We start from the raw sequence: 13,424 nt of genomic DNA, 5'->3' as shown, positions 1-13,424 counted from the left end.
GTAGCAAGGGTCTTTAAGATTCTAAAGAGATATCATTTTAAGGAGGCTAATACTTAGAATACCACACTCAAAATCAAAGCTTTTAAAGAATGTGAAACTAGAAAACAAATAGTTCTAAATATATTTTGGCATGAATCATTTATATTCAACCAGTAACAAAAAGCCTTCAAATATATCTCTCTGACACCATAGTGCTGCCTACAGTGAGTTAGGGTCAAAGAAGATACTTGTATTTCTGTTCAATTCACTGTATATCTAGTTCTGGATATCCTTTGTTAAAACTGGAAAATAAAAAAATTTACCTGGGTGGAAATGTCAAACTGGTGATTTTGTGAATGATAAATGTTCACTTTTTAAAAATAATTTAAATATGGAAACAAATGACTGATAATTAAGTTGATGATATACTAGAAAAAAAACACATGTGATTCATCCTGTATTTTGATTGTTGCTTTAATAAAGGGTTTGCACAGGCATGCTGAATGTGTGTCGTGTCCACCTAACGGGCATGTCATTGTGGCCTGACTTATTCTTTGCAATGACATGAAATCTGTAGTCAAGCCTTTCCCCTACCTTTTGCAGCTGAAGCATATCTTAGTGGAAAATGAAATAATTTTTATGTAACACTACAAACTTTATCCAAATTCAGAAACAGTAGCTTCATCCTGACAAACTTCATAGCAATTTACCTTTATCTATATCAAGAAATAATTTTTGACATGTAACGTCAAGCTTACTGAAAAGAACCCAGAAATATCAGGAAACTCACATACACAAAACTTTCCATGGGAGCAGGCATGAGTAATAGATCTGCCACGAAACACCCAGACAACACCCAATCCAGGCCAAATCTAACATGCTAACTATGTCTTTTCCTTTGATAATCAGTAAGCTTTGAAAGCTGAATTCCTCTCAGATGAGACATGTAAGCAGAACAAGAAAGGAGACTACCAAGTGGGAAAGGCACAGGAAAAGGGTAGAAAGTCAGTATATTACTGTAGACTAAAGAGGCAAAAAAAATTACTGAGTTGTGCAATAAACCATGCATGTAACTTCTGCCCCCTTCCGCTCTCTTTTAAAATCAATAAAAACATCCTTGGGTAAGGACTTAACCATCCATAGGTTCTCTGAAGTGAAAAAAAAGGGTTTAAGAGAAGTATGCTGACATTCGTGGAGAAATGAGCCGTTGTGTCATCATAAAAAAGAAAATAGGGAAGTTGTGTCCTAACCAGGTAATTTTGACTGGTGCATATTTTCAGACCCAGAACAGACAGTTGCTAAATTATGTTTTGCAGATTTTGGAATGTTTGGCCATGTTCTGCATGGACCTTAATCAAAGGAGCTAGGTAAGGCTTAATGTGAACCAGGGACGTTTAAAGGATATAGTCGCAGAGTTGGAAAGCAAGTAGGAGGTTATCTGATGTACATATCTTTTCTACAGTGTGCCTAACCTCGTAGCCGTACAGCTCTGCTTGAAAACCTCTGATAACCCTGGCCAGGTGGCTCGGTTGGTTGGAGTGTTATCCTATTCACCAAAAAGGCTGCAGGTTCGACCCCCCGTCGGGGTGCACACAGGACGCAGCTGATCGATGTTCCTCTCTCTTTCCCTCTCCCCCTCCCTCTTGCCCCCTTCCACTCTTTCTTAAAATCCATAAAAACATCCTTGGGCAAGACTAAAAAAAGAGAGAAAATCTCTGATAAACAGAGACCTCACTACCCGATGCAGCAGCATATTCCACTGTTGGTAGGTTTTAAATACCGAGTCAAAAATCTTAAAAGTAGTTCCACACTGGTCCTTGAGCTATCTGGAGCCGAAAGCATAATTTAGTTCTGCTATAATAAAATTGCCTTTTTTTTTGTCCTGTCCAGATAGCTCGGTTGGTTGGAGCGCCGTCCCAATATGCCGAAGTTGTGGGTTCTATCCCTGGTCAGGGCACATAAAAGAAGCAACCAATGAATGCATAAATAAATGGAACAACAAACCAATGTTTTCTCTCTGTCTCTGTCTCCCTTTCCCTTCCTCTCTCTAAAATTAATAAGTTTTAAAACAATAAAATTGTCTTTTTACTGTCAAGACAAAACTAAAATTATAAATATATTCATATAAAAGAGAGGATTACACATATTGAAGGTGCTCCTGATACTACTACATTAATCACATGCCATGTGACACTCACCCTTTTGTGTAAATGGTTTCTGCCACTGGTTAGAGGCAGAAGCCCAGTGCTTCCCCCTCCCACCTCCCAGCCCCTGAGATGCCCTAAGGCTACAGCTCATTAAATAAAGGATGGCTCAACAAGCCAGAACAAAAAAGGAAAGAAGCAGATTAGTTGCCTCAGCGATTATGGTTTTGAAGGACCATTACAACTGACATACTGAAAGAAGTGTACACATGTGTTAAGTAGAATATTGAGGTATTTTTGAATAGCAATTGAATGACATCTGGCACCTATTGCATTTCACGATTAGGGAAAATGAGGACTCCGAGGGTAAAATAATAATTTTCTTAAAATACTAAATAACATTAAATAAGCTAAAAATATGAATGAAGATTGACACAGCAATATGAATTTTTCAAAAAATTCTCACTACCAATGGAGATTTTCTTTTAATTGACTCATGTTTTAAAGTTCATTATAGAATAGGAATCTCAGTGAATCCTGCAAAGAATCACCTATGCACAGAAATCTAACAAAACTGGGAGGCTTTTTGTCGTTTAGTGTGAACGCTGTACAGCATCCATTTCCTGAAATTGTCCATGAGTCATGTGAAGCCGGTGCATATTGAAGACCCCTCAAGTGATCAGTGCCTCTGGTTTTAAGTCTGACTATTATGTTTGCAGAGGCTGCACCCGTCTTCCATGTAGGCATTTGTGGGCTGCGCAAAGTTGTCCCAAAGCCTTCAGAAAATTCCTAATTCTAACCATCAAGCTTTTCATGTGAAGTGGGGAGAAAACGACAAGTTTGTCTGAAGAAAGATAAGATTCTGCCCCAGCCGGCAGCTTGCCCTCATTCTCAGTGATGTTTCCTATTCTCTTCCCTGCTGGCATTCCCTCAGCTGTTTGGCCAGTGGACCAAGTTATTATGCATGAAGTAAAATGCTGGGTTATAGAATAGATTCTATGAGAAAAATTGATCTGCCAAGCAGACACTTGATTAGTTTAACTTAAAAAAGGTAAATTTTTATGTTGGTGTGTTTAAAATTATTTTAAAACTGAAACATTATAAAAATTATGACCTGGCATCATATTTGTAGAAATGTCTTCATCTAAAGAAGAAGAAATTTGGAAGCATTAAGACCTCAGAAATTGCAGAAAATTTAAATACATTCTATTTGTAGAGGGGAAAAATGACAGTGGATAGGAGGAATCTGTGATCATTAAATTTTTTAATGTGTAGATTATAACTTTTCTACTTTTGTCACTGCAGTAATTATTGTGATACATTAATATTTTTAAAACCCTGCCAGACCCTAGAAAATAACAAGTTTAACCTCAAATTTAAATAAATATATATATGTGTGTGTGTATATATATTATATATATATAATTCTTTATTTTCTTACCTATTCTATATTAACTTCTCATTCATAATGATTGAGGTGATTGAGTTAAATTATAGTTTACTTTCTGTGAATCCTTTGAGATTGGTAATTGCTATGTTTCATTCATAACTATTCAAACATTTTACTCATTTTGAATCAATGATTTATAGCATGATTACAACAAAAAAACAGCAGGATGATCTAGAAATATTTTTTATCTGTAGCTAAAAATGGAAGCCTTGTGTCTAACATAAGAACGAGACATTATACTATGCTCACAGACTGAATGTTTGTGTCCACCCAGAATTCATATGTTGAAATCCTAACCCTCAATATAATTGTATTTGGAGGTGGGGTCTTTGGCAGGTGATTAGGTCATGAAGGCAGAGCCCTAATGAATGGGAGTTGTGTCCTTTTAAAAAAGATCCCACAGAGTTCGCTGGCCCCTCCTCTCATATGAGGACACGGCAAGGAGACAGTGTTCTATGCATCAGAAAGCCAGCTCTCACCAGACACCAAATCGTCAACATCTTGATCTTGGACTTCCCAGCCTCCAGAACAGTAAGAAATAAATCTCTGTTGTTGAAGCCACTCAGCCTGTGGTATTTTTGTCATAGCAACCCAAATGGACTAAGACAGGATGTACAGTGGAAAATGCCACAAGGACACATCAAACAAACATGTTTCCTCTGATTCCTTACATATGGATTTGGATTGCCTTTGAAAACAGTTTCCTTAGGAGATGTTTAAAAATGCTTCAATATAAAAATCAATACAAATGTAGAATTATAAACTTTCAGATTATTTTCCTTCATTAAGCGTTTACATTCACCAGCATAGAAAAATTACAATGTAGTCATGATTGTCCTGTTTGTGTGAGCTCTCGAGAGGATGGCTGCAATCTGACACCAGATTCAGACTCAGTCGACTACCTAGAAGTAAAGTCTCACTCCAGTTAGTATTCAAAAGTATGTGGTGGACTGAGCCTTAACTACTTGTTTATGAATATGTGTTTGCTAACATGCATGTATGAATTTTATCTTTCTAAATACCCTGAGCCTAGAACATAAAACACATTTCTAATTAGACTTTTTATTTTGAGATCAGTGTAGATTCACAGGCAGTTGTAAAAAATATACAGAGAGAGCCCCTGTATGCATTACCCAACATCCTTCAATGGCTAGATCTTGCAAAACTATAGTCCGCTATCACGATCAGGGTGTCAGCATTGACACAATTGCCCAATCTTAATCAGATTTCCCCAGTTTTACATGTTTTCATTTGTGTGTGTCTATTTCCTTCTATACAGTTTTATCATGTGTAGGCTTGTGTATCCACCCCCCATGGTCAAGATACAGAACAGTTCCATCATCACAGGGATCCCTCGTGTTACTCCTTTATAACCTCACACCCCCCATACAGAACATTTGTTCTGGGCCTCCTGCCCCAGAACATTTGTTTTTTCTAAATCTGTAAACTCTCCTTAGATAAGTGAAGCTTGTCTGGAACCAACTGTAATAAATGTTTTCCACAGAAATATGCTCAAATTTATCAGTTTCTTGATGCCTGATTTCCTGTCACATCCTAGAAAACCCTTGAGAAGGGACCAGAGGCAACAAGAGGTCATAGTGCTTAGGTGGAGGAAGTCTTGGACATTCGATTCACACTTGCAGCCAAAAATGCAGAGCATTGAACAAAGCTTTGGCTTCTACATGCCTTTGAAAGTCTCAAGGAAAGAGAAAGCACTTCCTCCAACATCTCACCACCCTCCAGAAGTTCTGAAGCTAAGGGCACAGGGTTGTAGAAAATGTGAGTAAAGGTTCCAACAACCTCTGTGATACTGGTGATCTTGTTAACCTTGCCTCTCCTCCCTCAAAAAGACTTAGAATGACATGCCCGGCCCTGGCGCGTGTGGCTCAGCTGGTTGGAGGGTCCTGTACACCGAAAGGTTGAGGGTTCCATCCCCAGTTGGGGCCTGTACAGGAGGCAACCGATTGATGTTTCTCACATTGATGTTTCAGTGTCTCTCTGTCTCTCTCTCTCTCTTTCTGTCTCTCTTCCTTCCTCTCTATAAAATCAATAAAAAGCATGTCCTTAGGTGAGAATTGGAAAAAAAAAGGACAAGTGCCCAGCACCTGGGCCATAATGAGATATCGATCAGTTCTGATGCTGTATTACAAAAGCATTAAAGTGCTGCTAAACACCTAATGCCAGCATCTCAAGTATTGAAACTAAGGCAACTGGCCGAAGTGTTGAGGGAAAAGAGCATCTGCTCAGCTCAAGGGAAGGTGCTAGAGGCAGATTCCTGAACAGGGTCACCTGAGGAGTCTTCATAGGTCCTTGTTCAAAACCACTGCAATGCCACCGAGAAAGACTCATTCCTTCAGAGCAACATTTTTCTTAGCATGCAAATGCCCTAGACTTGTGACCACAAGTAGCGTTTGTCAGATATTATTAATTCCTAGTATGAATTGGCTTAATCCTATGACTACCTGACAACCAGCTAGAAGCTGGTCACCTAAGGGGACAGGAGTGTTGAGAGGGAGAGGAGGAAAGTGATGTTGACTCCAAGGACACTTCCTGGACAAGGTCCTGAGCAGCCAGAAAGCATCATGCATGCTGACCTCTTGGAAGCACAGGAGGCGTTGCCTAAGAGACGTGCTAGAAAACTAAAGAATAACTCCTACTTCATACTGTCGCCCAGGACCAGCCATGCTCAGCTATCAGTGAATTTTTAAAATACAGCAAACAGCATATGTGTTAGCTTATGTGAATCAATCATTAGATGATGTGAATCAATCATTAAAATTACAAAATATTATAATCTACTATCTAGTCAAGAAACCCCTTCAGTTTTAGTCCTTGGTGTCTCCTCAGTGACATGAACCTCAATGCCTAAAGCATTTTGGTCTAAGCTAGTCAGCGGTGTTCATTTATAAAAATCAAGTTATTAAATCATTTCTAAGAAGTGATTCCCAGTGATAACAGAGGACAGACTTCCAATTAAGTAGTAACTTTAAAGCATCTTTCAAATACTTGTTTATTTTGAGCATGATACATTAATTAGGATACTTGGTCTCCATCAAGGTCGGAAATGTTCTTCATGGCTCTCTTGCCCTCTCGGGAGCATGCCTGTGTCTCCACCCCCCCACCCCCAAGGGTTACCTTTGCCTTTCCCTCTCCTAAGCTCCAAAGGCCCTTCTTTTGCTTCTGTAACATTTTCCTGAGCCTAAACCCAGCTGGCTCACTTCTACTACTTCTGTAACTTTCTAAATAAACTTCCTCCTAAAGAAAAGTTCTTCATAATTGTCACATCAGTAACATTGTTGTTCTGTATTTTCCACTCAAAGCTCAGGACTAAGCACAAGATCTACATCATATCTAACTTTTATGGGCAATTTTATTCTATACTACCTAAGTTTTGCTTAGTTTCCTCTGTACATGCTATATTTCAGTCTTACGAAATTGTTATAGTTGTTTATCAACAGTGGAACATAACATTTCCTGTCAATTCTTTTTCTCAGAGTAAACCCCCGAAGGGTTTTTTGTTGTTGTTTCCCCTCCTTAACAATACACACCCCTCTTCCCCCCTCTCTTACAGGCAGTTTAGCCTAATAAATGATCCCATGTTCTTTTTGTTCTTTTTTAATATATCTTTATTGATTTCAGAGAGAGGAAGGGAGAGGGAGAGAGAGAGAAACATCAATGATGAGAGAGTCATTGATCGGCTGCCTCCTGCTCGCCCGCGACTGGGGATCGAGCCCGCAACCCGGGCATGTGCCCTGACCCAAAATCAAACCTCAGTTGCCTGAATCATAGGCCGATGCTCAACTGCTGAGCCACGGCCAGCCGGGCTGATCCCATGTTTTAAAGAACAAAAAGGTTAAGAACTTTTCCCAGGACCATAATAGATTCTTCGGCTCCTAGACTATGTCTATACAGGAATCACATCTGTATCACCATAGTGCTTCCCACAGAACATGAAATATTACTGGCCTGTCCTAAATGTTAATTGAATGAAAACAAATATGTCCCCTAGCTAATTAGGATTTAATGGGATTGGATTGTCTTCATTCATAGGGTCCAGTGAAGGGTGAAAAGTACATATTAAAGCGTCTCTTTGAACCTAAAGAGTGTCCTCCATTCCCAGGATGGTTTTTCTGGATGGATTTTTTCAAGAATTAAATATAAATTTCTTCCTCCTGTTTTTTCTTTCGCACTTTAACCTGAAGTTTGAAAGGGCTGTTCAAAAGTCTTTTGTCCACTCTAGTTGTATCATGGTGAGACAATTTTCTACAATTAGAAATCTGCAGTGAATCAAGAGAAAGGAATTATGACACAGAAATTACTTCTATGTCATTATGTGTCATGTTCTCTGCAGGCACTTAGTCTCTGGAAGACAGAGCGGAATAAAACCAGATCCTTTCTGTAGCGCAGATATTGGCAGGGACAGTCAATGCCCCTATTATAGGTTAGTACATTAACTATCCAGATTGCCCCAGCTTTGGTCTAGGTTTCTTTCACCTCAAAGAAACAAAACTAATTTATAGTGAAAAATAGAAATGGAAAATCCAGTTCCTGGGGCCTGTGCTATCTTCTCTTTAAATCTTTACCAAAGCAGATTGACTCCAATGGAAAATTAATCCACAAACAGCTGATGAGTTTACTTTTTCCTTCCTAAATGATAAGGTATTTATCTTCCCTGATTTGCTTTCCCAGCACACAAAGGGCAGCACAGCACATGGATCTCATAGTAGGAACAGGAAAATGGGACTCATTAAGTAAGGGAATTATTTCAAGTTTGAGAAGAGACTGGATATAACTATATGACATACATGTGATCTTACAACACTGGGACTGATATCTGCAAACATGAGAATCTACCTATCTCCTCTCATGTCTTCCGTGACACTCTGTGTGAGCAGAAACACATTCAACCATATCAGCCAGTTCTTTTTCTTGGTTCCTTACCCTCCTATCCTATAGTTTAAATTACATACTAGAGGCAATGATAAGGGTGGAATTCATAGCCAGATTTCAAATATTTTGTGTTTGTTTTTTGAGTTCTGTCTTTTTTTAAATATATATATTTTATTTCTTATAGATAGAGAGGGAGAGAGAGGGAAAGAGGGAGAGAGAAATATTAATGCTGCCTCTTGCATGCCCTCTACCAGGGGATCGATCCTGCACCCCGGGCATGTGACCTGACTGGGAATCAAACCAGCACCCTTTTGGTGCATGGAAAGATGCTCAACCAACTGAGCCTCACCAGCCAGGGCACCAAACATTTCTATTAGAGTCCCTTTGTAGCCACTTGGTCACACTCCCCTGAACGGCCTAGTGCAATCACTGCTGCTACACGAATCTCAGAAGGGCCTTGGATCCCAGAGCTCTCCACGGGCCTGGTGTCCGGCCATGTGTCTCGGCTGTTGCTTTCTGATGTAGCATCACCCTACCCAACCCCACTGTAAATCTTCTTCTCTGGCATTTGCAGAGTCAAGAGAGGCTGAACTCTAGGTAGTATTTAACTACACGGTAGATATCCTTTTCAACCCTTTTGTAAACCACTTCTCTCTATTTGCTGTTTCTCTGAGCTCCGCTTGGCTTCCCTATCACCACTTGACAAAGGAACTGTTAGATCAAGGTGTGGATCGAAAGTGGGAGCAGTTGTGTGTTTTTTTCTTTTATGAGAACATTTTGCAATAAAATCTTAATTGTTACTTCTAAACACTCAGGAATTTAATTTTACCAATTATCAAAGGCTAACTTTGCAATCTGTTTTTATACTGAGTTAGAACAAATCCTACTGAGGTACAGAGTTACATTATCTTCTTACCCAGTAAGTAATAAGTTCATGGAAATGAATAGGGTGTCTTTACTATACAGTTTTCCTAATTTAATAACCTCTGGATCTGCTTCTATTTTATACTACATACTAAATTTAAGCTAAATTGCAGGGGAGGAGGGGTAGGAATTAAGGACAAGAAAATGTGGAGAGTAATCCTTGATATTTCTCAGAATTCCCCCATGCATGGGCATGTGTTGCATTGTTTTTAAGCAGACCAGCTGATGAGAGATTCCTGAGGTTCAACAGGATCTCCCTTGTGTTAACTGGTAACTAGAACCAGGTAATTGTACATCTCATCGTGATACCTGCAAGCAAACCTTGATACGTTTGCACTAACCTTGATACGTAGAAAAGTTTGCCCAGGGAAGAAACAGGCATTTGTGCCCTTTGTCTTGGTATTGATGCATACGATCTCTTGACTCACTGAAAAGTAGTATTTTTCTGTAAAGTAAAATAATCATTTTTTTGTAAAGTTCAAATAATAATCTTTAAATGAAAGACCAAAAAGTACTTATAAATTTGGAGAATAATCCTGAAGTATATATGTTACAGTAAGTCCCCACTTAACATTGTCAATAGACTCTGTGACTTTAAACAAAAGGATGTGTAACAAAACTAGTTTTACAATAAGCTAATTGGTAAAAATGAGTTAAGTTCCTACGGCATCTCGTCAATGTTATAATTACATTGAATGAAACAACATCATTCAAGGACCTGCTGTATTCAAACTCTTTCAGATTAAGAATATCTATAAAATACAAAACTAAGGGATCTATACTATATTTTAGTTAATGTGATTCAGAATTCATCACCCCTTAAGAAATTCCTCATGTGTTCAGTTACTGACCAGGTAAGCCAAATAATTTCCCTTTCTTTTCAAAAATGTATTACATTTTAATAAATCAGATAATGATGAGGTTTGGACACACAAAACAGGATTCAGTAGAAAGCCTGTCACTCTCTAATAATTCAGGTTCATTTACTGGGTGTTTCTAACAGTCAAGGAGATATTAGACTTCAAGAAGGACACAAAATGACCAGGACCTGGTTCCTGTCCTCAAGATTTTCACCTTTTTAGAAAGTGCATAATATATATAGGAAATAACTATAATAGATAGTTAAAAAGTAATAAATGCCTTCGCTGATAGATGAAATCCTAGTAACATTCAGGAGAGGAATAGCATACTTTTTGACTCGAAGAAATCAGAAGGACTTTGTGAAGAAATAGATTAATTTCAGATAATCTGTGAAAAGCAGTATTTGAATAGATGAAGGTGAAACTCAAAGTGAGATAAGAGATTGAGGCAATAACGAGTGATAAAGGACCTTCTCCTGGACTACAACACAGAATATGAGGCAGTAGCAGTGAGGAGGTCAGGAGGTTGGTTGGAGCCAGCTCTTGGGACCTGGAATGCCAGTGTGCCCAGCTCGGGCTTTATCCTTGGGCAACATGGACCCACTAAGGAGAGAGTGAGCATGACAGCCCTGTGCTTTAGAAAGGCGAATGGAGAGAGAGTTAAGGCTCTCTGTAGAGTAGTCAGAAGGCTTTTGGTGATGGTCTGAACTAAGTTAGAGGCAATGAAGGTAGAGCTTATGGAAGGGAGACTGTTTCTGGAGCAAGAGAGTAGGAGGAACCAAAAATAAAATGGGAGATTTTAAGTCTGGGTGACTAAGAGAATTATAGTGTCATTAGCAGAAATAGGAAGAAGAACATAAAGAAAACGGAACATTCAGAACAATTCTCATTATTAATGTTGTAATTTTTAAAAGTTCTTTTTAGCTGTTTAAAATTGTTATATCTGTGTATATAAACATGTAATTTGACAGAAACGCTTTCTTTCAGTGCATTTGGAATTATTCAAGGTCTTCTTGTCCTTGGACTCCCTCACAGAGCAGGACTTTAAGAGCCTGCTGTGATATGAGACTATGCAAAGGCATCTTGTATATTGAAAATAAAATGTAGATTAACACTGAATTTTCTAGCACTTAAAATATAATCAATAATTTGTCTTCTGTTAGAAATAGAGATTCATTATATTTGATATCTTGGCTTATTAATTACTAGAAAGTCTTACCGTTATTCAAAAGTTCCCAAACCAATGAAGAGAGGGGAATTATGAAGATGTTGTACAAACAGCTAGAAATGAAATTACTTAGTTAGGACGCTTCTGGGTGCCAGTAGGAGAGAACCCAATTCAAAACGAGCTAAAGAATGTTAGGATTTTTTTCTCACATAATAAGAATTCTAGAGGTGGTGAGTTCCCCAGATTGATCAAGTAATTAGCATAATTGAGTACTAGGGTTTTCTCTAACCTTCAATGACATTTTCTCCTTGGTCCTTCAACTGGGCTGCCTCATGGCCTCCAGGCAGCAAAAAGCAACTACATAATGCTTGCCAGTTGGAAATAGAAAATACAAAAGCGCTATTTCTTCTTATTTTTGTTTGTTTTGTTTTCATTTAAGGATCGGGAAATCTTTCTCTAAGTACACCCAACAGACTTCCTCTCAGGGCCTAGTGAAAAGCCCATACCTAGTCAGTCACCAGCTTGTATCAATCATAAAAAACAAGTTCCCTGCTGATAGAGCCAATCTCTTCTGAAACCCACAACTATTAAGGGTTATAATAGGAATGAGGACAGTAGAGACAGATGGTAGCTGGGTGCCACCAGTGATACCTGCTATAATTCCAGTGGGGGGGGGAGGGTGCAAGGGAGAGAGTGGGGATAATCAACTTGAGAGTGGATTCAGAGAGTGGATTTTTCAAAACATGCTATATCAATGAATTCAGAAATTGAGAACAATCCGCCTCTATTTCTGTCACTCTTTCAGGGGACTTTCCTAGCCACAGAAACTAGGCCTGACTGGAATAAAGTTCTTGGCCTATCTAGCTACAGTCATCGTTTGGAAGGGAATTCTAAGTCACCAGAGAGCTGGCGCTTATTCTTGGGAAAATGTGAGGCGAACCCGCCTGCCGCTGCCAAGCTGGCACGGGATACTGCAGGCACTCTGCAAATGAACAGTACACAATAAACAAGCTGAGGAAGAGCTTCGAGTTCTAAATGCCCTCTCGAGAAAAGAGAAAGCGGTTCCTGGGAAGAGCGAACAAACCCTGTCAGAAAAGTGGAATCATTGATTTCTATCATGAATGACTAATGATCATGATGGTGTGGTTTAGAATAGAAATGCAAGTTCTGCAGCCTACAGAACCACTGGCCCTATCTCCTGTGATGTCTCATTTACACTCGCTTGATAAAAGCATCCTGATAAATTAGACTGTCTCAGGTTTGTTTAAAACCGTTTATCTTAGCTTCATGAAAGTATTTATTCACGAATCCAATGTTCGTTTCCATTTGTCATACATCCAGGACTTTTCTTTCTTGATTAGGGGTGGCTGATACATGTCAAAGGCTTTGGGGAAGATAGGCGTTGCATACGTAGCTGAGTTCTTGGCACCGTCACACCAATGCACATGGTCCTTCAAGCATGTCAATTTGATAGATTTGTGCATTTGCCATCCCTTTCACCTTGCAAATTTCACGTCAAAGTGTTCAGATCCCACTGACTAGACACCAATTCTTACCAGCAAATTGATAGACCACCCTGTCTCAACTCACATGCAAACACTACCACAGCCAGGTGACCGAGGACACCTGGCCTAGTTGTGGGTTATTCTGTCCTTCATTCTCCTCTATTCAACTTATAAATCAATATGAAAAAGACATGTCAACATACTGAAGTCAAACTATGATACCGCGTCAGTGATGATGATTGTGCTGACAATTATTCATTTAACAAATTTTCTCAATTGCCAATTAATATATATGCCAAGTACTATTAGGGGTGCTGGGAATGCAGTAGTGAACAAAGCAAAGTCCCTGCCTTTACAAGGCTTACATTCTAGTCAGCACAGAGTAAACATGTAACCAATTGAAAAGATAATCTTAGAAAGTTAGTACTATGAGGAAAATAAATCAGTATAAGGTATAGAAAGCTGTTAACAACAACATCATCTGCTTTATGTGTGCATGTCTCT

The sequence above is a fragment of the Miniopterus natalensis genome, chromosome 4, assembly GCF_054644295.1.
Source record: "Miniopterus natalensis isolate mMinNat1 chromosome 4, mMinNat1.hap1, whole genome shotgun sequence".
In the NCBI taxonomy this organism is placed as follows: Eukaryota; Metazoa; Chordata; class Mammalia; order Chiroptera; family Miniopteridae; genus Miniopterus; species Miniopterus natalensis.
The sequence above is the reverse complement of the archived record's forward strand: the minus strand, read 5'-3'. Positions refer to the sequence as shown.